Source organism: Protopterus annectens, chromosome 1.part1 (genome assembly GCF_019279795.1).
Source record: "Protopterus annectens isolate FY-2018-M chromosome 1.part1, PAN1.0, whole genome shotgun sequence".
In the NCBI taxonomy this organism is placed as follows: Eukaryota; Metazoa; Chordata; order Ceratodontiformes; family Protopteridae; genus Protopterus; species Protopterus annectens.
This window is the reverse complement of record NC_056726.1, coordinates 1,387,213,151-1,387,240,914: the sequence shown is the minus strand read 5'-3', so window position 1 is coordinate 1,387,240,914 and position 27,764 is coordinate 1,387,213,151. Positions and strand designations below refer to the sequence as shown.

General features: G+C 40.4%; 1 protein-coding gene and 1 non-coding gene across 2 annotated transcripts in view; one reads left to right on the top strand and one right to left on the bottom strand.

The window, feature by feature from the left end:
• The window catches only part of LOC122816286 (nuclear receptor coactivator 7-like), a 1,918,671-nt gene that overhangs the window by 314,818 nt on the left and 1,576,089 nt on the right, over nt 1–27,764 (top strand). The window lies entirely within an intron of this gene.
• Nucleotides 2,675–2,747, bottom strand: TRNAM-CAU. Its single transcript has one exon. It is a non-coding gene; the product is annotated as a tRNA-Met (tRNA).

Below are 27,764 nucleotides of genomic sequence, written 5' to 3'. Positions count from 1 at the left end.
AGAACCAGCTTACAGCAAGGAAAGTCCTGCAAGCCCTGGGTTACATGGCATCCTGCATAATATTGATCCCACATGCCAGGCTGCATATGAGGAAGTTGCAATGGTACCTCAGGAATTTATGGTCTCAGCACAAGCACAGCCTAGAAACCCAAATTCCAATAATTCCATGCCTGAAGCAAGAATTCTGATGGTGGGCTCAGGCCTGTCAATTGAACAAAGGACTGCCCTTCCACAGCCCTCAACCAAGCCAGGCTATCACCACAGACGCCTCAGACCTCGGTTGGGGCGCACACATGCTGGACAAGTGCATACAAGGCTTATGGACTCAAGACCAGCTAAACCTACACATAAACCAAAAGGAGATGCTGGCAGTAAAACTGGCAATTCAAGCATTCAGACCGTCTCTCCAACAGGGGCAATTGCTGATAAGGACAGACAACACCACAGTTATGTGGTACATCAACAAACAGGGAGGCACACATTCATATCCTCTATGCCGGATGGCAATGGATCTCTGGAATGTGGCCCTAAGCCTAACCTAACATAGCCTAAGCTCAAGGCAATATTTGTGCCAGGAAAACAAAACATACTAGCAGACTTCTTGAGCAGGACTACCACGGATGCCCACGAATGGATGCTGCATCCAGACATCTTCAAATCCATCACAAGGAAATGGGGGCTACCAGAAATAGACTTATTCGCATCCCCACACAATCACCAATTGAAAAAATTCTGCACAAGGACATACCACCCACTTGCTTGGAAGGTGGACTCCCTATCTTTCAGTTGGAAAAACCTGACAGCATATGCATTCCCACCTCTTCCTTTGATGCACAAGGTGCTATTGAAGATCAAAGAAGACCACCCAAGGATCATCCTGATAGCTCCAGACTGGCCGAGACAGCACTGGTACCCACTACTGAGGAGTATGTCTCGGGAACTCGCATGGCCTCTACCCCTGGTTCCTTTACTGCTAACACAGAACAACTTCAAAACCCTGCATCCGAACCTGAAAACACTGCAGCTAGCTGCTTGGAGCATTGCATAAGACAAAATAACCCAGATTTATCTCAAAGGGTTAAAGACATTATCTTGGAAGCTCGCAGACCCTCAACAAGAAAAACTTAATCAGCGAAATGGAAAAGATTTCTCTTTTGGAGTGCAACAAAAGGGCAAAATGTAGCACTGGTAAACATAGCTAACATCCTGGAATACTTAGCAGAGCTTTTCCACAATGGCCTGTCTTACTCTTCCATTAAGATTCATGTGTCAGCTATTTCAGCAGAATACAACATGGATCCTCCAGTCTTCTCTCATCCTCTACTCAGGCAGTTTCTGAGAGGAATCAACAATGTAAAGCCACCAAGGAAGCCACCATTGCCTACATGGGACTTGAACTTTGTGCTGGAAAAGTTGACACTTCCCCCTTTTGAACCAGCAGCAACAGCAGAATTACAGTACTTATCATGGAAAACTGCTTTCCTGCTTGCAATCACTTCAGCAAGAAGGGTTTCTGAACTTCAGGCATTAATGGCAGTGCAACCCTTCCTTATCTTCCATCAGGATAGAGTGTCCATGAGAACTAATCCTACCTTTATGCCAAAGGTGGTCTCCAGGGTATCTTTAAACCAAGCAATCCACCTACCTACATTCTTCCCCAACCCACAGAACAGGGGAGAAAGACTGCTGCATACTTTGGATGTGCATAGGCAATTGCGCTACTACCTGGACAGAACCAAGAACAATAGAAAAACTGACCAGCTTCTGGTAGCATATGCCACAGGAATGGAAGGAAAAGCAATTTCAAAACAGACAATCTCTAAATGGATAGGAAATTGCATTAGATTTTGTTATTCTTATCATGGAAAGGCAACTCCAGAAAATATCAGACCTCACTCCACAAGGGCTACAGCCACTACTACAGCTTTTCTACGAGGAGTGGCTACAAAAGACATTTTAGAGGCTGCTACTTGGAGCTCCGTGCATACATTTGCCAAGCATTATAATCTACCCTTATACTCCAGATCCCGAGCAGGTTTTGCCACTGCTGTGTTGCAAGGGATCTTAACTACACCATAATCTTGTTAGGGCCTCCTCCCCCAGTTTGGCTATGGTATTCTACCCATTTGTTAGGACTGCAGATGCATCCTTGAAGGACATAGTACAGTTTTGTACCTACCATAAATGTAGATGTCCGAGAGGTATGCATCTGCAGTCAGGATTACCCACCCTCCTTCCCCTCTGTGGTACTCCTAGGGTATTTGCCCATCTTGTAGCTAGCTGGGGGAATCTATTATGGTGTATTTGTTTGTATATATGTACATACATGTTTATTTCTATTTGCTCTCTGTTGTTTGGAAATATTTGCATTTATCCAAATTTAGCCTTCCTAGAGGGCATCTGGCATCTGGGGCAAGAAACACTGAGGAAAATGGCGTCGGCTGATGCCTTTATACCCGAAGAACTGCAGCTATGACGTCGGGTGAAGTGCGACACCAGCCGAGGCCAGACCCAGACTTTGGAATCCGGCTGACCGAAGGGCTGCCTGAGGCCAGGACAACCCATTTGTTAGGACTGCAGATGCATACCTCTCGGACATCTACATTTATGGTAGGTACAAAACTGTACTTTCCCTGGCTTACGCCATCCAAGAAAGTTATAGGGAAGTTGAAACTGCCCTGTGTGAGGATCAAACTCACGACCTTCAGATTATGAGACTGATGCTGTACCTATTGCGCTAACAAGGCTTCGAATAGTGCAAGAAATTTGGATAAACCCTGACATAATGGGGACAAAGGTCCCAAAACAGGGACACATTTTAAATATTGCTCTTATAAACTTACACAGTTGCTAGAAAAACAGTAGTGTTAGCATTCATTTTTTGAATTATATGAAGTCTGAAACTCTAATGCACATCATTATTTAGTGACTTTAATCCTTAGATCATCTCAGTAATTTGTCAAAAAAAACCCCACAATTTTCATGAGGAACAGGCCAAAAATATGAGGTAAAAATCTAGACATTCTGTGAGAATCTGTACAGTTGAGAAGGAGGAGGAGTAACCTGTATTGGAATAACAGCCTACAAGAGCTAAAGCAGTATAAGGAATGGAGTTACATAATAAAGATACTGCAACTTGAAATGGTATAAAGCAGGGAGAAGTGTCATTGCAACTAAATGTGTTGTAGAGTGGAGGTTAGAAATGACTAGCAGAACTGATAGGAAAGAATCATTTACTGAGAAAGTACATTCCAAGGCAAAGAAGTTAGAAGATGTAGGAAGTTACACATTCTGAGTAGAATACTAAAGTTTCTGTCAAGCTAAAACGCAAACCCCAAGAAATGGAGGACTCTAAGTAGTAGTGTAAGAAATTAAAGAGGAGGAAACAGTACCTAGTCAGAGCTAACTTTTTCATCCGAGTTGTTCTACTGTCTATATTCAGGCTACATGTGTTACAGATAAGGAATGTCTGCAAACGAACTTGACTAAATTGTCCTTTTGGACACAGGAGAATAATATGCTGATAAATACATCAAAAACTAAGCATATGAGATTTCAGAGACATAAATTGAAAGGTGAATATTTAATACAGCACACAGTGACTGAAACTATAGCTTCATTTAAGGACCTGGGTATAAGGGTAGATTTAACTTTGAGTTTTTCTAATCAGATCAGTCAACTGGTTAATGACAGTTGTAGAACTATACACTGTATATAAAGTTTTATAAAGTCTTGGAAATCAACAATGATGAAGTCATTTTTGTTAGTTACATTAGACCCAAATTTCATTATGGAATAACAATAGTGATTGAAACTGTAGACTCATTTAAGGACCTGAGTGTATGGGTAGATTCAGCTATGAGTTTTTCTAATCATATCAACCAATTGGTTACTGATAGTTCTAAAACTATAGTTAGTTGTCTCTTAATGCCCTATATACCTGAATAACACCACCTATTAAATATCTGTATGAGACACTGTACAAGTTCAGATATTTTAGCCTTTCATAATACAGTAAACTCTAACCGGCACCCATGGGGATTGATAAATGCTGGATAAGTGTAGTTTCTGGTTGCTTAAAAGTTACTGTTAAAAACAGACCTGACAAATACTGTACCCTATACTATACCAGGGTCTATATTATATCATCGAATGCTTAAAAAAGTGAACGATGAATAATCAAACCCATGTAAGTGAAAGCTTACAATCTCAAAAGCTCAAAACAGCGATTTTTTTCCAAGGGAAAAAAATCGCTGTTCCGGGGCTGTGCCCCCCACACCCCCCTACTTAAATATACCAACTCCGAGATCGCACTACAGTGCCGAAAACAGCAAAGTAACTGAAATGGCCAAGCAAATTCTTTCCCGGGGAAAGAATTTTTGCTATTTTGCCTTTTCGTTGTTTTAAGTTCGATATAATGCATCTTCGGTCATCTAATAGGAACCCACTATACCATACCATAAACACTGTATTGATTTGATTTTAATGCTGGAATATAGTAATTAAAAGCCTGGCTGGAATAATATATTTTAAACTTATATTTCCACTAGAAAGCATGGCACACGTAATGGTTTTCAGTGGCACGCTGAGTGGATTGGAATTGAATGAATTGAATAGAGAGAGAGAGAGAGAATGCATGTATGACAGGAGAAGCAACTGTGTGTGAGAGATCTGAGAGCTGTATGAAAGCTGAAGAGTGTGTGTGAGAGATCGGAGAGAGAAAGAGTAAGTGAATGTATGTATGAAAGCAGAAGCGAATGTGTGAGAGATCTGAGAGATGTATGAAAGCTGAAGAGATTGTGTATGTGTGAGAGATCAGAGAGAGAGAGAGAGAGAGTGTGCAATCTAACTCAAAACTGATTGAGTGAGTATGGAGCGAGTGTTGATATCTTAGCAATTTGACTTGTTCTCAGGTTGGAGAGAGAAGGAATGTATTTGTATCTTCCTTTTTAAAACTCTAAAAGCGTAAGGTATGTTTCTGTGAGGGGGGCAAAGTGCAACACATGAAAAACTGAATTGTTCATGCTGTACTGTATTTCTTCGATTTTTTTTTTTTTTTTTTTTTTTTTTTTTCCTGGTTGCTTGAGTTCCGATTAACTGAGAGTTTACTGTAACTTAAAGTTTCACATCCATGGATGCCCTTGGTAAATTTCTGCTGTACTCTTTTCACTTTACTCATGTTTGTTTTCTTATAAAGATTCTATATTGTTATTCTATACTCAAGTTTGGGTCTAATGTGACTAACAAAAATGACTTCATCATTGTTGATTTCCTAGACTTTATAAAAACTTTTTATACAATGTATTTATTGTTCTACAACTGTCATTAACCAGTTAATTGATATGATTAGAAATACTCAAAGTTGGCTCTACCCTTATACCCAGGTCCTTAAATGAAAGTATAATTTCAGAATGAAACTATAGTTTCAGTCACTATGTGCTATATTAAATATTCACCTTTCAGTTTGTCTCCCAAGTCTCATATGCTTAGTTTTTGATGTGTTTATCAACATATTATTCTCCTGTGCCCAACTGGTCAACTTAGTCAAGTTCTTTTGCAGACATGCCCTATCTGTAACACATGTAATCTACTTCGGCATTCAGATAACTTAAAATTGGATAGTGTAAAACACCTCAGATGAAATAGATGTAAAAGATACAATCTTAACAAGTATGGGTCTAAGACAGAGCCCTGTAGGACATACTGACTGTAACCTCAAATTTTAGTTGCTCAGTTGTTGTATGATACCTGCCATGTCCTATTTGTAAGCCGTGCAGCTATCAATCTTATCAAGAGTACGTAAATACCTAGTTGTTCTAATTTATTGATCAATGTTTTGTGTATGACCCTTTCAAATGCTGAAGTTAAATCTATATAAATTACATAACCACAATTTTCATGCATAGCTGTTATATTGTTATAGAACATCACATTACAGGTGTTAATACATCTGTTCTAATATATGCATGCTGATATATGGCTTCAAGTCCCAAGCTTTCCAATACTGACAGTAATTTATCCAGTATTACATTCTCCATTATTTTTCCACAAAATAAAAGTAAACATAAGGGTCTGTATATTGATAGACAAGACAGTCTTGAACAGACCCCTATTGATATTACTAGTAAACCAGAAGGAAAAAATTGTGTATCTGGGAAAAGTTAGACACTGTGACTCCAATTCCTGCTTTTGCTGGAGAAGAGGCAGTGCATTTTACCTCATGAAAAACTGACCTTGAGGAAAGTCCAGAGCTGGCTAACCTCCAGGTAAGCCGGATAAACTTTAAAAAGGCATACTGGAAGGATTAGGCCCCAGTGGCCTAATGGATAAGACACTGGCTTCCTAAGCCAGGGATTGTGGGTTTGAGTCCCATCTAGGGTGATATAATCTTGAAATCTAAGGGTGCAGCGAAAGCCAACACATTCTGGCTAGGCTTATAAATGCCTTTGGGCAGATAGCCTAGTACCTATCTATGAACCTATACCTCAGGAATCACTTCAATGGTTCTGCTGGACAGAGGTACAGGGAACTAATCTAAGGGGGCAGTGAAAGCCAACACATTCCGACTAGGCATTATAAATGCCTTCAGGCAGATAGCCTAGTACCTACCTATGAACCTATACCCCAGGAATCACTTAAATGGCTCTGATGGACAGAGGTACAGGGAACTAATCTAAGGGGGCAGTGAAAGCCAACACATTCTGGCTAGGCTTATAAATGCCTTCGAGCAGATAGCTTAGCATGAACCTATGATTATATTTTGAGCAGAACAATGAAAAATATAACTAACGCTGTAGGAGAAATCTATCCATCCACAACTCCTTTTCCCATTTTTGCACATGGGGTCGGGATGTTAATTCACCAATGGCAATCATGTAGAGCCAATGTTTACACCACTGGGTGGCTAGCCCTGCCACAGCTGTAGGAGAAATAGCTGAACAAATCGATGTTCATCACATTGATCACTACTGGAGTAGCCTTAGCTATATGAATTGTATCCTGCTAAGGATATAACAGCCATCCAGCTTCCAAAGTTTCAGGGCACTTTCCATGCACCTGAACTGTCAAGTAGCTCAAACTGAACTGGCTAAAAGATAAGTCTGAATGCAAAGCCCTCAGAGCTTTACTGCTGCTGAAGAGTATGCTCTTCTGAAACCTTCAAGGTTCAACGGTCAGCTTGTGCTGTTCCTTTGCTGGGCAGATAAGTTCCCTTTGGGGGAAAAACCTTTTGTTTTCTTATTTGTATTGCTGCTTTATCACTTTCCTCTTCAGGAAAGTTATTTTAAGGCTAGGAGTGTTGTGTTTTAATGGACTGTCACGAGACTGTAACATACTTTTTAAACAGAACACTCATTTATCCTGTTAGTTTTTTAAGTGTTGTAAAGTAACTGAAGACTTCTTTCTGTGGAGAAATTGTGTTTAAAACACTATACCAGCCACATAAAAGTATAATAAAGTGCTTTTTACTAATTTTTTTATAGACAAACAAAAGCAGCCTTTGCCACCACAGCAGGCTAGCAGTTTGCCTCAGCCACAGATGGGTAATTCTGCTGTGGCCATTTGTTGTACCTTAGACGACTTATCTTTTGTCCTGGATCCCTCCGGTGTAGCACTTATAGCCACTATGTACTGGAGGTCTGTGGCTGTTGGGAGACACTCAGTGGGCAATGGAGAGACACCCTTGTTGGTCCTATGATAGGGAACAGAGAAGGTTTCCCTGTTGTGTCAGAATGCATTACCTATCCTTGGGGGAAGCAGCTACTGCCATTAGTAACACGGATGGCCCAGTTTTTCCTGTCAATAAGAAACAGAAAACCAAGCATGTACTTACTGCTCCTCAAATTTCTTTGGATAGGAGTAGTTTACTGGGTCTGGCTCAGGGTTAAATCCTTCCTGTAAAGTAGTTTCTGGTGAAAGAAAGAGGGATACCTCTTTTTCTGAAGAGATTCAGTATTCTGAATCTGAACAGAAAGATGCAGGGACAGATACAGATTTTTCCCCTTCAGGTTTCTGATTCAGACTTAGAAGAGAGCACAGTTTCTGATTCTCTCAGTTGGGGGCTGTCTTTCTCTGAGACTGTTTCTAGAATGTGCCAGTGTTTTTAGTGGGAAAACATTGATCTTTCTTAATTCCTCAGAAAATGCTATGAGTCATTACAGAAGGATTTTCCAGATCCTACATTCCTCTTGCTCCACCTGCTTTACAGGATGTGTGTATTACTGCCTGCAGTTTTCCTGATAGTTAGCCAGCTGGTCATAAAAAGGCAGATAAAATGCATACAATTCCTTAGGCCTTTACATTTCTAAATCCTATTCCCAATCCTGGCCCAGCAGCTATAGCTCTAGTTGATCTTACTACTGCTTAGCACATAGTTCCACCCCTATTCTTTCTGATAAGGATGGAGAAATTATTGATAAGTATGAAAAAAACTGTATACTTCTGCAACTTTGATTTTCAAAAGTTTGAATTGTCAGTTTGAATTGTCAGGCTCAAACCAAACTAAGAAATAATGCCTGGAACACCTGGCACACCTCTAAAGCCCCACAAGATCAACTCAAATTTCGACAATACAGGAATGATACAAAAAAAATCCCTATTACTAGACAAAAAAACTATTTCTGCCATCTACAGCAGAAACACCACAACAAGCCACAGAAGTTCTGGGCAGGTATTAACAAACTCCTCCACCCAGGGCAATCCACTACTCCATCCCTCTCAGCCCCTACCCAAAAAGCCATTGCCAACACTTTCAACAGTTTCTTCACAGAAACCATCCAGGCCCTTGCTAGCAAACTTAAACCCACTTGTCCTAACGCTGAAACCCTTAAACCCAGTGACAATCTGTCCTTTAGCTTCCAAAAAGTTCCGACTTCACTCATTAGAGCCCTAATTAAAAAACTCAAACCAGCCACCCTTTCAGCTGACCTCCTCCCTGCAGACTACCTGCAAAAAGCTGCTGATGTCATAGCATACCTTGTCACTATTTTGATAAACAGAACCATAACTGAAGCCTCTATCTGGAAAATATCCCATATCATACCACTCCATAAAGGTGGCAGCTCCATTGAGTTGTCAAACTATAGACCAATAGCTATCCTTTCCCTTCTGGCTAAAATTATGGAAAAGTGTATCCATAAACAACTCTTACACTACCTTATTTAAAATAATCTTCTGGCCAACTCCCAGCATGGATTTAGACCACAGCACAGTACCGCCTCAGCCCTCCTCTCCTTTTCTAATGTCATAAATTCCAACCTTAACAACAACAAACTTTCTTCTGCCCTGTTTCTTGATCGGAGGGTTAACCACCAGCTACTCTTACTTACCCTAAATAAAATATCCATAAACAACCATGCTATACAATGGTTTCAATCTCATCTTAGTGGAAGATAGCAGGCTGTCCTTTGGCAGGACAAACTCTCCACCCTTCTCCCCTCTTGGTGTCCCTCAAGGCTCCATATTAGGTCCCCTTCTTTTCTCCCTCTTTCTCAGTGACCTCCACACTGTAATCCCAGATGCAACCTGTATTCAATATGTCGATTGACTCCACCCTGATCTGCTCAGCCTCTACCCCTACAGATCTCCTTAGTTTAACCCAGAAAACCTTTAATACAGTGGAAAACTGGATCTGTAATCAACAGCTGATATTAAACCCTAATAAAACAAAGCTATTGCTCTTCTCCCCTACTCACATATCCTCTCAACCATTGTTTACTATAACATCTAACAATGGGGCCATAATCTCACCAGATATGTATACCAAACTCATTGGTGTTATAATAGACAACAACCTCAAATAAGATATGCATGTAAACCAAACTATTAAAATCGGTAATAAAAAACTTGGCTCCCTATACAAAAACAAACCTTTTCTCACCCCTCTAGCTAGGACTGCCATTGCCAGTACCCATCTGCTTTCAGCTCTACTCTATGCCTCACCAATACTCAATAACTTGAACAAAACTGATCTCAGCAAACTCTCTAGCTGCTACAATCAAATTGCCAGGTTTGCCACAGGAACTTCCTACAGGACACACCGTTGTCAAAACCTACACCTCTTAGGTTGGCTAGAATGCCCCAGGCTAATTCAATTTAATCACCTTACTAGCATCCAAGGTTAGTAACCATCCAGAAAAAATGCCCTCCCTTAAAAAAATTATCCATCCCTACAAAATGCTAGGCCTCTTCATTCCACTACAAAACTTTTGGTTCAGTCTGTTAAAGCTAATAACCTATTTGGAGAATCTTTGTTTGCAAATTCAGTAGGCAAAACTTGGAATTTGCTCCCATCTGACTTTACTCTGAACCCCCCCTTAATCAGTTAAAAAAAAATCTAACCTAGTATTTTAAAACTCACTGGTTATGTCCTTGCTGTAACCCTGACTAAAGCCTCATCTACTTCCATATCCCTGCAATTTCTTATTCATAGCAACTAACCTCTTACACTAAAAGGTTTGAAAAGAGAAACTGTAATATCTTTGCAGATACTCTGTATATAAGTTGCACCTATAGGTTTGATAAGAGACCCTGTAACATATTTGTATATATTTCTGTATATAAACTGTATTCTTCATAAGCTTGAAATGTGAAACTGTAACTTGTATGTTAATACAATATGTTTGTGCATATACTGTAACTTGCTTGTCTTTATCTGTTTGTAAGTTTGGAGCTTTTCTCTCCGGGCCTCCGCTGAAAATGGACATGTATCCAGTCAGACTATCCCGGTCAACAAATGTAAAATAAATAAATAAATAAATAAAAAATATGTTAAAGTTTGTTCTGACTAATTGTGAAAGTATGAGGATTGTATTAACTGCACTTTCTTCCAAGGAAAATCTGTTTTAAGTAACTTAGTTTGTTTCCATTGCACTGGTCACTACTCATTGTTTACAGTGTGTGTATGATTTTGCTGATACGTCTTCTGGGACTATGGCCACGGCTAATATTTTGAGGTTAGCATGGTTGCATTCTCTGAACCTCCCACTTGATGTTAAAAATGAGATTTTAAATTTAACTTTGGATAATGATTTAGTGTTTGGCCCCTGTGCTGAAGAGCTGATGAAAGGTGAAAGCTGGTCCTGGGAATCCCTTTAAGATTTCTCAGTCATCCTTTTCCCAAAGTTTCTAAGGGATTTTCTATCTCCTTCTCTAATTTTGGCAAAAATCAGAATAAACAGTCAGAACGGAATACAGGTAAACAGACATTTAGGAAGAAACGGTAAGGAGGGGGTTCCAAAAAGAAGTCTCGAACCTCCAAAAATCAAGGATACTCCAAGGACTATTCAAAAGACCTTGATCCCCTTCCCATCCTGTCCCCTTTTCTCTTCCAGAAAGTCTAAATCTCCATTTTTCTGTTTGGCAACAGATAGTTTCAGACAAATTGGTTTTGAAAATCATCCATCAAGGTTACAGATGAGAGTGGGAAGGAATTCCTCCCTTCTAGAGGGGTCATTCCTCATCCTCCAGATCAGACTCTCTTGATTTGATAGCATTTTCATTCATTCCTCAACTGATGGGTTTGGATTCATTCCTCTCATCCAACTTGGCCGCTTCTTCTAGCTCATGGAATCCTGAAACTCTTGAGCTCCTCCCTATATGCATAATGCCCTAGGCACCTAACATATCTCAGATCTTGTTTGCCGCCTTAGCGTATGGATGTGGTCACAGTATACTGTCGAGTATAGTGACTTTTTTCTTCTGAATTAAAATTTTTATTATAACTTTATAATTATATGACGTTTTAAATTTATTTCCGTTATAATATTTTTATCTTTCTTGTGCGTCTTCCCTTTTACCACTTAGTTATTTACTTACTTGTGTAATCCTTGATTACCCTTGTTGGTACTCTCTCCTTAGCATACTTTTAAGTACACCTTTAATTACCATTGTTGCTATCTTTCCCCTTTTTCCTTTTCTATTGCTGCTTATTTCCTTCTGTATAATATTATTCTTGTTAGAAAAATGTCTAAGAAACCTTCAGGTTTTAAAAAATGTACGGCCTGTGGCCATAAAATCCTGTTATCTGACTCGCATTCCAAATGTGTATATTGCTTAGGCCCAGAACATCTTGACTCTGACTGCGATATTTGTAAGAGTGTTAACCTTAAAGCCTTGATTGATAGAAAAAAATATAAATTAATCTTAAGAGATCTGCTCCCTTCCAAATCTGCATCAACATCATCTGAGGGTCAAACCCCAAAAAAGTCTGACAAAAAGGATTCGAGAAAGCATTACCTGGAGCCAGCCACTTCAGTTCTGGGTTCTGAATCTCCATGTAAAACGTCTAAATCTTCGGATCCGACCCCTTCGGCCACTAAGTCTAGATTAGAAAAATCACCTAGGATCCAGTTGCTGCAGTTTGTCTCAGATCCGGTCTCCTCTTGGCTACCTTCCCCTTTTTTGGAGCGGTCTCCAAGGCATCACCATTCCAGAACATCTTCAGCAGCATCTTCTATATGTTCTTCCAAAAGTCTGACCAAAGCCGATGTGGACAGGATGATGAAGAAATTCCTCTCGATGCAGTTTCAAATGTTGGTTCTTCTGTCTCTGACCTCATCAGGTCCAGAGACCCTTAATAGCACTACTTCCTCTTTATTGGCTCCTTCTAAGATCATACCATTGGTTTCAGAGCCATCGGAGCTCAAGATTCCAGAGTCATCCACATTGGATCAGAGGATACTGGTATCTTTGACTCTGGAGGTATATCTGAGTGGACTGGCACAGAACATTTCAGAGGCGGATGGCTCTTAGAGCAGTAGTACTGGCATCTGATCCAGGGTGTTGGAATTGACTCCAAAGCTGTGAGAGTTTGCCTTCAGGGCAAAGGGAGCCTACTGTCCTTAATCATATCTTACCAAATCCATCAGTTTCCTTCTTTGCGAGGCATTCCATTTTCAAGGTAGTGGAGAGAGCTTTCTCTTTTCTAGGAGTTCAGATTTCTCTACCCTCTTCGACTCCAACTACTCATCTCCATTCGACTCTGTGCCTAGAGCCAAAAAATCAAAACACCAGTCAAACACAACAATTGCCAGTCAGTCAAAACGATATAACTGGTGAACAACAGTGTCTGGTTCCAAGGAATGAGACAGAGAGAATACTAAAAACTGTATTTATTGAGACATCTGGTTTAGCGCTTTCATCTACCCTCCGTAGACTTCATCAGAACACCATATAACAGACTAACAGACTAGAAATAATACCAGTTATCCAATTATGTGATACACTAAATTAATCTCATGAATATTAATTAGTTAATCCTAACTGAATATTATAAAAAAACAGTCATATAAGATTCCTAAAAGACATGAAATCACAATTATAAATACAGTTTGTCCATACTATAATACTCTCAAAATACATAATATTAATGTTAAAATAAGAAATTAAGAAAGTTGAAAACAAGGTTAAAAATACAAAATGTATCTAACTTAAACACCTTTGACAATGGGAAACTTGTGACATGATAAATGTACTAACCTTATAACAACACCTATACAAAATTGATGTTACTTCTGTGGTACCCTAGTCATGCCCTTAAAAGGGGTTCCGGTGGGGGGGTGGCTGCATTTAATAATATCTGCCATTTCACTTCTCTTTCCCCCAGTATACCTTTCATATCTCCTCCTCTTGGATTAATCTTTACACACTCTAATATTGCAAACTTGAAGGTGTTACAAGTCTCACTATCCCTTATATGTCTGTATAGGGCATTGTTGGTATCCTGTTTTCTAATACAATGTAGGTGGTCATATATGCGATTTCTTAACCTCCTCTCGGTTTTTCCTACGTAGAAACTCGAACAATTGGTACAAATAGCTAAGTAATCTTAGAGGTGTGCAACATGCGCTGTAAGGATAAATCCAGTTGGAAAGTTCAAATGAACAAGTAGAATAAGTCACAGTCCATAGAGTTCATTAAAACCCAGGTTTAATGACAAAACAGGATAAAAACTGCAGGAGTAAGCGCTTTCGCGTTGTATCCAACGCTTCATCAGACATTAGATGCAGCAAAGAGCAACTCATTTAAATACATAACAAGTATCAGCAATTAACAAATCAAATGCTCAACATGATTTAAGATAGTGTATCATTAAAAGGGCAATGTAAAATTAAAAACAAGCATTGTTGTGTATGCATGTATATATAAAATCAATGTTTCAAAGGTCTGTTTATTAGGAATGGTCTGAGTGTGAATCTGTCATTAAGTCCAAGCCTATGGGCTTGTAATTTCAAGATCCATTTCCCTTCCCTCTCCTCAGTATTGTTCCTAATGTTACCTAGTCTTCCTCCTTTGTGAACAAGTTCCAAGACCTTGAATTTAAAAAAGTGTGAGGCATCGCTATCTAAGACATGTTTGGCCAAGGCATTGGTGGTATTGGCTTTCTCGATGGCATAAATATGTTCACGTATCCGCTCACGAAGGGTCCTGGTAGTCATCCCAACATAAAATAATTTACATGCCTGACACTCAGCTACATATACCAGGTTGGTGGAGGTGCAATCAGCATAAAACATGGATGTGTATCTGTGTCCTGTGAATGGGTGAATAAAACAATCTGAAGTAGCTATGAACTTGCACTTATTGCAAGAAAAACAAGGATATGTGCCCTTCTTCTTCAAACTCCTACTAACTGAAGGTTTCCTATCATAACAAAGAAGTCTGTTTAGAGAATACATGTTCTTATAGGCTACTTGTGGTCTATTATCAACTAACTTTTTGATGTTGTCATCTAACAACAACATTCTCCAGTTGTTGTTGAGAACTTGTAGGACATGACTATTTCTATTAGTGTAAGGAATAACTATTCTATTTGTGGTAGAACTATTCCTAACATGTGGGGGGTCCATCTTAGTCCTCTTTAGGAATGGAGTCCCTTTGCCAGTTCTAAAGTGGTCACCATCACGTATGTTTTTGTATACTTTTTGACTATCATATCCTCTATGTATAAAATTGCTGGCTAGTTGTAACTTGTGGTCATCATAAGTGGAGTCGAGAGTTGTTAGTCTCGACATCCTCGTAACTTGATTAGTTACAATATTCTCATATACATGCCTAGGATGCATGCTGTTGCGATGTAATAAGTTGTTCCTCCAGCGCTCTTTCCTATACAATTCAGTGTCAAAGCCATTGTCAGTCTTAATGACCTTCACATCTAAAAATGCCATCTCCTTGCCTGAGTGATTACATTCAAAACTAAGAAATTCTGTGGTGTGATTTAAATAGGACACGAATTCAAGTAGCTGTTCAAGTGTGCCACCCCATATGATAAAAACGTCATCTACAAATCTATTATAATATTTGAGATGCGTTAAGAAGCTGTTGTCGTTACCATGGACATAAGTGTCCTCCCATTGTGCCAATACTAAGTTTGCATATGCATTGGCACATGGCGTGCCCATCGCTACACCTTTGGTCTGAAGGTAATACTTGTTGTCATAAAATAAAACATTATATTCAAGGACAAGTTCCAAAAGTGACATCCATCTAGAAATATTGCAGGTAGGAAGCAACTGTTTTACAAAAAAAGCTCTAACATGTTCCATCCCAATGTCGTTGGGTATGGATGTAAACAATGATTTCACATCAAGACTAACCAGAATATCACTCATTACAAACAAGGAGGAATTGAGATATGTAGTCAAGTTTTCCAAAAAATCAGTAGTGTCTTTCAGTATATGTTTAACATTGGAAACAATAGGTTTGAACATTTTATCCAAATAAATGGAAATTGGCTCAGTGAGCCATCCTTTACTAGACACAATAGGTCTCAAAGAAAGATTGTCCAGTCCTTTATGGATTTTTGGAAGTCCTCTGAATGATGGAACAAGAGGATTATCAACCAACATGTAGGAATATAATTCTTTATCAATGACATCAGTTAACAACAATTCATAAAGATGACTATGGACCTCCCTGATTAGGTTATTAAGATCATAATTCTGTATGAAGAAATACGTGTCATTGTCAGATAACATCTTTTCCATTGTGTCTGTATAGAATAATCTATCCATTACAACCACGGCACCTTTGAAGCTTGCCTAATAACAACGTTATCATTGTTCCTCAAACTATTAATGGCAGCTCTTTCCTCTGAGGTAGTATTATAGAAGCATGGTTTAGTATCTTTGTTATTATAAAGTTCAAATAAATCAAGCTCACAGGCTTGTTCAAATGCTTCCAATATCGGATGTTGTTGTGGAAGAAAAGCAGATGGTTTTCTAAAAGGCATGTGGTTCCTAGCATTAACCTGATTAGATTCATGACCATGGAGCAATTTCAGCCCTAGATTTCTCGTGAACATTTTGATATCAATTATAATATCAGTCAAATCATTACTGGCAGAGGGTATAAACCCCAAGCCCTTGTTTAAGACAGAAACTTCATGTACACTTAAACTGTAACAAGAAATATTTACCACTAGGTCCTCTGAATCTGCATCTGCTGTTTTTTCATGTGTAAATTGGTCTCTTCTGAATTTTTTCTTTTGACTGCCCTTCCTTGTGGAGACCAAGTCCTCCTTTCGAAGGGTCTGAAGGGCAGTGGAAAAGAAGGAAGCCCATCGCCTAAGCCTTGAATCTCGTTATCCATCGACACTACAAATGTGTCAATTGGAAGCTGCTAGCGTCTCACATCGCTTCCCCTGGACTGGAGAGGAAACCATTGACTGACCTTTAAACATGCTAGATTAACAGGGAAACTGAATTTAAGATATTTCTTGTTACAGTTTAAGTGTACATGAAGTTTCTGTCTTAAACAAGGGCTTGGGGTTTATACCCTCTGCCAGTAATGATTTGACTGATATTATAATTGATATCAAAATGTTCACGAGAAATCTAGGGCTGAAATTGCTCCATGGTCATGAATCTAATCAGGTTAATGCTAGGAACCACATGCCTTTTAGAAAACCATCTGCTTTTCTTCCACAACAACATCCGATATTGGAAGCATTTGAACAAGCCTGTGAGCTTGATTTATTTGAACTTTATAATAACAAAGATACTAAACCATGCTTCTATAATACTACCTCAGAGGAAAGAGCTGCCATTAATAGTTTGAGGAACAATGATAACGTTGTTATTAGGCAAGCCGACAAAGGCGGTGCCGTGGTTGTAATGGATAGATTATTCTATACAGACACAATGGAAAAGATGTTATCTGACAATGACACTTATTTCTTCATACAGAATTATGATCTTAATAACCTAATCAGGGAGGTCCATAGTCATCTTTATGAATTGTTGTTAACTGATGTCATTGATAAAGAATTATATTCCTACATGTTGGTTGATAATCCTCTTGTTCCATCATTCAGAGGACTTCCAAAAATCCATAAAGGACTGGACAATCTTTCTTTGAGACCTATTGTGTCTAGTAAAGGATGGCTCACTGAGCCAATTTCCATTTATTTGGATAAAATGTTCAAACCTATTGTTTCCAATGTTAAACATATACTGAAAGACACTACTGATTTTTTGGAAAACTTGACTACATATCTCAATTCCTCCTTGTTTGTAATGAGTGATATTCTGGTTAGTCTTGATGTGAAATCATTGTTTACATCCATACCCAACGACATTGGGATGGAACATGTTAGAGCTTTTTTTGTAAAACAGTTGCTTCCTACCTGCAATATTTCTAGATGGATGTCACTTTTGGAACTTGTCCTTGAATATAATGTTTTATTTTATGACAACAAGTATTACCTTCAGACCAAAGGTGTAGCGATGGGCACGCCATGTGCCAATGCATATGCAAACTTAGTATTGGCACAATGGGAGGACACTTATGTCCATGGTAACGACAACAGCTTCTTAACGCATCTCAAATATTATAATAGATTTGTAGATGACGTTTTTATCATATGGGGTGGCACACTTGAACAGCTACTTGAATTCGTGTCCTATTTAAATCACACCACAGAATTTCTTAGTTTTGAATGTAATCACTCAGACAAGGAGATGGCATTTTTAGATGTGAAGGTCATTAAGACTGACAATGGCTTTGACACTGAATTGTATAGGAAAGAGTGCTGGAGGAACAACTTATTACATCGCAACAGCATGCATCCTAGGCATGTATATGAGAATATTGTAACTAATCAAGTTACGAGGATGTCGAGACTAACAACTCTCGACTCCACTTATGATGACCACAAGTTACAACTAGCCAGCAATTTTATACATAGAGGATATGATAGTCAAAAAGTATACAAAAACATACGTGATGGTGACCACTTTAGAACTGGCAAAGGGACTCCATTCCTAAAGAGGACTAAGATGGACCCCCCACATGTTAGGAATAGTTCTACCACAAATAGAATAGTTATTCCTTACACTAATAAAAATAGTCATGTCCTACAAGTTCTCAACAACAACTGGAGAATGTTGTTGTTAGATGACAACATCAAAAAGTTAGTTGATAATAGACCACAAGTAGCCTACAAGAACATGTATTCTCTAAACAGACTTCTTTGTTATGATAGGAAACCTTCAGTTAGTAGGAGTTTGAAGAAGAAGGGCACATATCCTTGTTTTTCTTGCAATCAGTGCAAGTTCATAGCTACTTCAGATTGTTTTATTCACCCATTCACAGGACACAGATACACATCCATGTTTTATGCTGATTGCACCTCCACCAACCTGGTATATGTAGCTGAGTGTCAGGCATGTAAATTATTTTATGTTGGGATGACTACCAGGACCCTTCGTGAGCGGATACGTGAACATATTTATGCCATCGAGAAAGCCAATGCCACCAATGCCTTGGCCAAACATGTCTTAGATAGCGATGCCTCACACTTTTTTAAATTCAAGGTCTTGGAACTTGTTCACAAAGGAGGAAGACTAGGTAACATTAGGAACAATACTGAGGAGAGGGAAGGGAAATGGATCTTGAAATTACAAGCCCATAGGCTTGGACTTAATGACAGATTCACACTCAGACCATTCCTAATAAACAGACCTTTGAAACATTGATTTTATATATACATGCATACACAACAATGCTTGTTTTTAATTTTACATTGCCCTTTTAATGATACACTATCTTAAATCATGTTGAGCATGTGATTTGTTAATTGCTGATACTTGTTATGTATTTAAATGAGTTGCTCTTTGCTGCATCTAATGTCTGATGAAGCGTTGGATACAACGCGAAAGCGCTTACTCCTGCAGTTTTTATCCTGTTTTGTCATTAAACCTGGGTTTTAATGAACCCTATGGACTGTGACTTATTCTACTTGTTCATTTGAACTTTCCAACTGGATTTATCCTTACAGCGCATGTTGCACACCTCTAAGATTTTTTTGTGTTTATGATTCGTTCTTAATAGAGGGTGCTTCACCTGGCAATATATTGGTTTTTAATTCTAAATAGCTAAGTAAACCACATACTGCGTCTGACAATTACCCTTTTTAAAACCTAACTACTGTTTTATTGATGTTATCTATAATACGGGTGTGTTCCTCACAAATAACATAACACTATTTACAGTGTCCACATTTACTTGTGCCTGCAGTGATTGTATCATTGTATTTATCACTATTTTGGATTTTCATTTTTAGATTTGTTCCAGTTTTGTGTACAAAACGGGATTCTGTTTCTCTTATATTGTGCACCTCCTCATCACACCGCAGAACGTTCCCATTCTTTTATATAATACTTTTAACCCCCTTAACATAAGGGTTGAATCCCAGGATGCAAGCTCTATTGTATTTCAACGATCCGTATCATTTGTACAGTTAGATTTGGTGGGCTCATTACTCATCTCCATATCCACACCCAACAGGGGTTTATACTTTTTCCCCCACTCCCTTTTAACATACCCAGTAACATCACTGATAAGTTCATTAGGGTACCGCCTTTCTCTAAACATATTTCCTATATGGTCAATTTCTTTAACCATTTCAGATTGGTCCGAGGTCATCCGGGCTGCTCTGATACATTGCCCCTTAATTATACTTTTCTTTTGTTTCCATGGATGATTACTGGAGAATTCAAAGTATGTGTTGCTAAAAGTCTCTTTTCTATATATTTTAGACCTAAAGCCCTTACTTGTAGTGTAAATATATGTATGAGTTACCTACATTATTACATTTATAAGTAAATTTCAAGTATGGGCTAGAATTATTGAGATATTCTAAAAACAATACTATTTCATCCATGGTACCAGTCCACAAAATAAATATATCATCCAAAAATCTGATGTAACAACTGATGAACTGATACCATTGGTTTGTGAACATATATTCATCCTCCCAGTCTAACAGTACGAGGTTTGCAAACATAGGGGCACATGCAGCCCCCATAGCAACACCTCATATCTGTCTGTAATGTTCATCCTCATAGTATATATAGTTATTGTCAAACACAATACCCATGAATTCTTCAAATAAACTAACTCTTTCCCAATCAAATTGCTTATACCTCTGTATACTGTTAATAAATCTAGTTATTCCATCTTCTCTAGGTATACAGGAAAACAGGTCGACCATATCAATTGTTAAAAATATGACAATATCATTCCATAAATGGGATTTGATTCTACTAAGAAATTCCCACGAATCCTTAACAATATGTGGGACATTACTGTAAATGGTTTTTAACCATCTATCAATTACTTTTCCAAAAGGAAAGGTCTTACTGTTACTCCCAGAAATAATGGGGCAGAATGGGGGGTCCTCCATATTCTTGTGGACCTTGGGGATTCCCATTATAGTGGCCAACACTGGATGTTCTACTCTCAAAAATTGATACATATCTTTGTCTATTCTATTGTCCAATAGATATTCTTCAAGATATAAATCAATTCTCCTATGGGCAATATTCATTTGATTTATGGATGAAGTTTCATAATTCCCAGTATTGATTAAAATTTGATACATTTTCTGTGTATACTCACTGGCATCATATAGCACAATTCCCCCCTCCTTTGTCGTGGGTCATCACCCATATTTTGTGGTTACTACATAATTCATTAAGGATGTTTTGTTCTTTTCTACTCAAATTGAACTTGTGTATTTTCTTTATAGTTGATCTGTACAATTCATCTGTAACCATCTTCTCATATTCTATAAGGGTATTATGCATGGGGGGTGTAAACTGACTTTTTCTTTCTTAATTCACTTTTTCTTTCGTACTCATTATCACTATGAAAAAATAAGTCAAGATTTAATTTTCTCAGGAATTTTTTAAATTCAGCAATATTATCAATTATATCAAATCCCTGATTAGGTACAAACTTCATACCATTGGCAAATAATAAAAAATGTTCCTTTTCTAAATTGTATGATGTATAATTAAATATACTAAAATCCCCGAGGGTATTTTTAACCCTGTGGGACTGTGCTATCTCTTGTTCCATGTTTGTCCTTTCTGTTGATTTCTCATCCACCCCCCTTGATATGGTACTTCTCTCCTTCTCCGATTGTCGTGTTTTCAATAATCGTGTTTCCAATACTCCCCCTTGTAATCCTTCCTCCTTTCCTGTTGTTTCAGTTATCAGAGGATATTGGTATCTTTGACTCTGGAGGTGTATCTGAGTGGACTGGCACAGAACACTTCAGAGGCGGATGGCTCTCAGAGCAGTAGTACTGGCGTCTGATACAGGTTGTTGGAATTGACTCCAAAGCTGTGAGAGCCATCGCTGTCCCTCAGAACTTCAGCTCTAGAAAGCTCTGCTCTGACTCCCTCCTCTGGTAGTTTGCCTTCAGGGCAAAGGGAGCATACAGTCCTTAATCATATCTTACCAGATCCATCAGTTTCCTTCTTTGCAAGGCATTCTGTTTTTGAGGTAGTGGAGAGAGCTTTCTCTTTTCCATGAGTTCAGACTTCTTTACCCTCTTCGACTCCAACGACTCAGCTCCATTCGTCTCTGTGCCTAGAGCCTCAACCAACTGTGCCACTGGGACAGCAAGCACAAACTAGTCTCCTTGACACCCAGAAGGGTATCGCTTAGTTTCATAGGTGTTTACTAGGCTAATGACCACAAGGGCCTTTTAAGCCTAGCCATGCATCCCAAATCTCTGACAAGTTCTGATACCCTTGATAAGTGTAAGCAGTTTCCCATCCAGTTGTCCAAGTTGGACTTGAGTTGGGCTAGGAAGGTACTCTGCTTCACATGGATGGGGAGCCTATACCAGAAATGGGGTAGTTTCTGGGATACATACCTGTCTCTCCAGCAGGTCATATTATATCACAGGCAAGGTTTGGAACTGGTAATTCTGGTGCTGTATGTTTTGTGAGTATACAGAGTGAGGTCTGACTGTGCCTTGTATACCAGGCATAGATCTCCCCTCAAAAGCTTGTAGGAGACAGAATACAAGGATATGGATAGGACTTTGAGGCGGTCTGCATAGGAGATTTTACTTACCCCTTGTATTTTTTAATGAGGAACCTCTGTGGATGTTCCAGTTGTTGGATATGCCTAGTTAGGTACATACCAAAGGGGGCATTGTACTCAGTGATAGGACTGATGAATGCCGGATACAGTAGAACAATGACTTCCTTGGACTTAGATGCCATACCTTTGTCTATAAGTTACATAGCATAGAATGATTTCCTCACTAGTGTAGACATGTGATGGTCAAAGGCTAGATTACTGTCTATGTGTGTTCCTAAGTCCCTGACTACTGGGCCAGCTTTAAGGGGTGTGTTCTCAGTATGATAGTTACCAGGGGTGGATGACTTCCAAAAGGATACTATAATGCATTTCTTGGCATTTAGTTTTTAGTCCGTGGCTCTGACACCAGTTGTTAGTCTGTATGAGCCCTTCTTGGAGAACATTTGTGTCAGTGTGGGATTCAATGACAGCTCCTAATGGGAAATCATCTGAAGATTTAGTCAGCCAGAAACCACTGACATTGGCCTTGACTTCAGAGAAGTAAATGCCAAAAAGGAGCAGTCCAAGAACTGATCCCTGAGGGAATTCACTTGTGACTGGCCTCTTTGTAGAGGTGGACTCAACAATACCTGAGTGGGGTATTGTGTCAGATGCCTTGGCCAGGTCAAGGTAGGCAGTGTGAATCATTTAGAACTCATTCATTGCTTTGGAGAACTTCTCAAAGAAGTCCACCAGGTTGAGTAAGTATGACCTGCCCTTGACGAAACCAAGCTGGGTTGGGTCCAGTGTCTGGAGGTTTGATATATCACTACTGATCATTTCCTTGATAATTCTTTCCATGGTCTCACATATAAGGCTAGTGAGACTTCTAGGTCTTCAGTTTCCAGGGTCTGTAGATGGCCCACCTTTGTACAGAGGGATGACTATTCTGTTCTCCATTCATGAGGCACAAAGCCTGTTTTGGAGGCTATAGTTAAATAGCAATTCCAGAGGAATTGATAGGTCATGATGTTATGTTATCCCTATCTCACCTTCATTCTTCCTGCTTGGGTTCAGAGCTGATCCTGGGCTCTGACTTGACAGTATTCTAAAGCTTGAGAGCTTCCACTGGCTCGAGGCTAGGTCCTATCCCAACATGCCTAGCGAGAGTTACCCAGATCTCGTTTGCCGCTTGAAGCTTCGGGATTGCTGGTGACTGACTCAGGCTTAGTTGTACTGTTTTTTCTGCTTATTTTATAATCACGAATCTCAATGGCAACACCCAGATCTGCTCTGAGTTACAGCACAAAGGCATGAAAATTACAGAACCAACTGATATTGCCAACATCCTGGCAGATAGGTTCAGTGCTAACTTTACCCCCCCCCCAATAGACCTAATAGCCTGATGATCCTGGTCTGCAAAGCCATGGAACATATCATCATGGAACTCATAAACAAAGACATTGGTAACCTCCAAACTCTGGATCCCACCCAGTTCGGGTTTGTGAAAGGCAGATCATGTCTCCTGAACCTGATCGACTTCTTTGAGGCAGTCACCAAAGCCGTAGATGAGGGTAAAGTGGTTCACACAGCCTATCTTGACCTCGCTAAGGCTTTCGACACCATCCCACATTCTGGAATTATAGCTAAACTCAATAAACTGGGCATAAATCCCTACGTCACAGGATGGGTTGCCAACTGGCTCACTGACAGAACCCACACTGCAAAAGTTGCAGACTCCAAATCTGACCTCAAACCAGTGACAAGTGGAGTAGCACAGGGTTCCATCCTGGGACCACTCCTGTTTGGTATCTACTTATCTGAAGTACAGGCTAACACAGAAGGCCTCTGGCTAACGAAGTTCGCAGATGACTGCAAACAAGGAGCCATAATCAAGTCCCCAAATGATGTGAATATCCTACAGAAGGGCCTCTCTGAGACAGATGCCAGGTGTCAGAGCCATGGCCTCAATCTCAATGCCAAAAAGTGCAGTGTCATCCCCTTTGGTAAAAATTCTGTACCCATGAACAACCACATAGGCAGCAATCTACTTAACACTGAATGCGTGATAAGAGACCTTGGGACCCAGGTGGACAGTAGTCTCTCCTTTGATAGTCACATCGCCACAGTAGTCAGGAAGTCCTTCTACATGGCACACCTCATCATAAAAGGGTTCTCCTCCAGGAAAAAAGGGATCATCGTTACCCTCTACTCATCACTCATTAGACCCATTGTAGAGTACAACGCCCCTTTTGGAATGTACCTCACAAGACATCTGCAGCAGCTGGAAAGGCCACAGAGGTACCTCACAAAGAGGACCGCCTCAAAAAACTCCAGCTTTACTCTGTAGCATATCGCGTACTCAGAGGTGATCTCTGCCTAACATATAAAGCTATGTCAAACCCAGAGCTGTTGGACATGCTACACCTAAAGAAATCCTAATCCCTCCAAGCTACACGCTCTGTGGACCTAAACCTTGTCACCACAATAAACAGGACATGCTGGAGGGATAGATTCCTATTCCAGAGACTTCCCATACTCTGGAACAGGCTACCCATCTATGTCAAGCAAAGTTTTTCATTAGCACTCTTCAAGAAAAATCTTGATGAGTGGATGGGAAATAGGAAATACACCCGGGGATCACTTCTGTGTCTCTGCTCGTCAGTGGCACAGGAAAATAACTTTCTTGGGTGGCGTAAGCCAGGAAACCTTGTTGGCTAGGCTTGCATAGGCCCTTGGGCCGATAGCCTAGTACCTACCTATGACCCTATGAACCTATAAAATATTGTTTTTTTCATAGCATACTTATCTCTGTAGGTCAGTAGAATCTGGTGTTTGTCTATCCCTCTATCTACTGCCTTCTTAGTTGCTGTTTATTGTTGAGGCCGTCATTTTCTTCCCCTCTCAGGCCTACTGTTCCCCTTCTACCTAACTAGCTAATCCATTTAAATTAGAGGATTCATCCTTTATTTTCAGCCCATTCAAGTTAGAGGGCTTTCCCTTATCCCCCTTCTCTACTGTTGGTCTAAGGAGCTAGCCGTTTGAGTTAGAGGCATCTCCTCAGTTGGAGGAGTTGTCGTTTGACTTAGAGACTCTTCTCCTTCCACTACTCTCCATTTCCTTAAAAAAAAAAAAAAAAAAACTCTTTGCTGTGTTTTTTGGCTGAGTGCTTCTTCCTTTTTGCTACTATTAGCTATGGTCTTGTTATTGTATCTTGTTGGTATCTTTATTGTGCTAAATATGTCTAAGGCAGTATCAAAAGAATCCAAGCCTTCTGGATTCAAGAAGTGTGATTCCTGCACCCAAAAAATGTCTCTGACCGATGGACATACTAGCTATGTATACTGTTTGGGAGCTGTTCACCTGCAGGATTCTTGTTCCATTTGTCATGGACCAAAGAAAACACAAAAACACAGTGGAGTAGAATGAACAAGTTTACTGGTGCATCTGGTACTTCGGCCTGCGCCTTCAGAGGCCTCGCAACCGTCTAGGAGTCATAAAAGAACCAGGTCTCCCTCCTTGGAACCGGTGTGTTCCGTCCCACAGTCCCCACTTCTCCAGTCTGTGGCGGGCAGTCACCAATTGTCCACCCATTCCTCTCGATCATCCAAGAGCCTTTTGGATGATGATGTGGAGAGGGTGGTGAAGAGGCTACTCAAGACACGGCCTTGGCTAAAATTTAATCGAGCCCAGCCCATTTGGAAGTGGAGCCAACTGTCTAACCTACTTTATCATCAATCCCCCCCTTCAATTCAACTGAATTCGGAGCCAGAGCACATGGAGGTCATTGTGGTGAAGCCATTAGATCTGAAAACCCTGGGTCTCTCTGGTCCGATATCAGCTCTGATCCCGTCGATACCACCTTCTCTCGAAGGATCTGGAGGCAGACACTCCCTCATCGGCTCCGGGAGGGAGAGCAAGATCGTACCCTTGTCGGATCCTACTCTCTCACTTGGAGCTTCGGCGCAGGTGAGTTCAGCACCTCCATCGGCCTTGGAGCCATCATCCTCGGTTCGGGGGAGATCTCCTGGCTCTTCAGAGCCAGAGACTTTATCTGTCCGGGATCGTGGTGCCTTCGAGGTGATGAGTGTGCTGTCCTCTCAGACTGCTCCACCCTCAGCTCCGTTTGCTCCTTCCACTTCCGGGCCATTGTCCACCTCCTAACCACCCCTCTTCCCCAAGTGTAGGGAACCAATGCCCCAGGATGCCCCTTCGGGTGACCCTCCTTCCGAAACCTCTCCAGAGCAACCCTAGGAGGAAGTCTCTCAGAAGAGGACTTGCAAGAAGAAGCATTTGGACTCCCCTGAGTCCCCCTGTAAGTATGTCTCATTTTCAGACATCCTGAAAATCCTCAAGCAGACGGGTGGCTGGAAATCCCTTTCCCTTTCTGAAGACAAGTCCGTGTACCTGGACGCATTAATTTCCCCGACCCTCCACCTCTTGGGTGTCTCTGCCCTTCGACCTGCTGTTAGGTGTGTAGTAAGTCTAAAGGCGTGGAGCTCCCCAGAATCTATGGAACCAGTTCCGTGGAGGCCCAATAAGTTTATCACTGCACTGGAAGACAAACCTTTCCTGACTAAGGGCGTGCCAGTTGATGCTATGGTGGTTGCGGCAGCCACAAAGAAGGAATTAGCAGAAACTTTTTCTTATGTCCATCCGCCAAACAAGGACTCCCGTACGATGGACAGATATGGGAACTGTATGTTTTCTTCAGTGGCCTTTACCCTTAGGTTACTGAATTATTTGTCCCATTTTACTCGTCTCCAGAGACATCTCCTGAAAGAGCTAGTTGATACCCTAAAGGATACTACAGCTACGGGAGCTTCAGACAGGCCTGCTTCCCAACGTGCAGTCTTATCTTCTGTAGTTAACTCCTCCATGTGGCTTATCTCCTACGTAGCTGATGGAGCGAGCAGGGTAGCAGGCACAGGAATCTCCTTATGGAGACATTCGTGGATGCACCTTTGTCAGTTCGCTGAGCCCTTAAAGTCCTCCTTTACCAACACCCCATTTGATGGCTCATCATTGTTCGGGCCCAAGGTAAAGGAGACTCTTACCAGGTGCAAGCAGGATGGCAAAACTATCTCTGCCGTGGGAGTATGTTTCTCTGTGCCTACTAGACCTTATCCCAAAGGTCAAAAAGGTGGGAAAATGTGCTTCTGGAAATCCGAAGGAGCTTTGCCTGATGCACATGGTGACTTTTCCTCCAGGGGCAGAGGGGAAACAATAATGGGAGATACCACCCTCGCAGCAGAGGTGGTCCACAGAGTCAGGAAGACAGAGATACTTTCTCTGGTAGGCCCTTTCAGCACTCCTGAAAGAAGGCTCACCTGTCCACCTCTGGAGGCAGTCGAGGGCAGATTGTCACTGTACCCAGAAGCCTGGCAAAGTATCACAAAAGACACATGGGTACAGTTGGTAATATCCAGTGGATACAGTATTCCTTT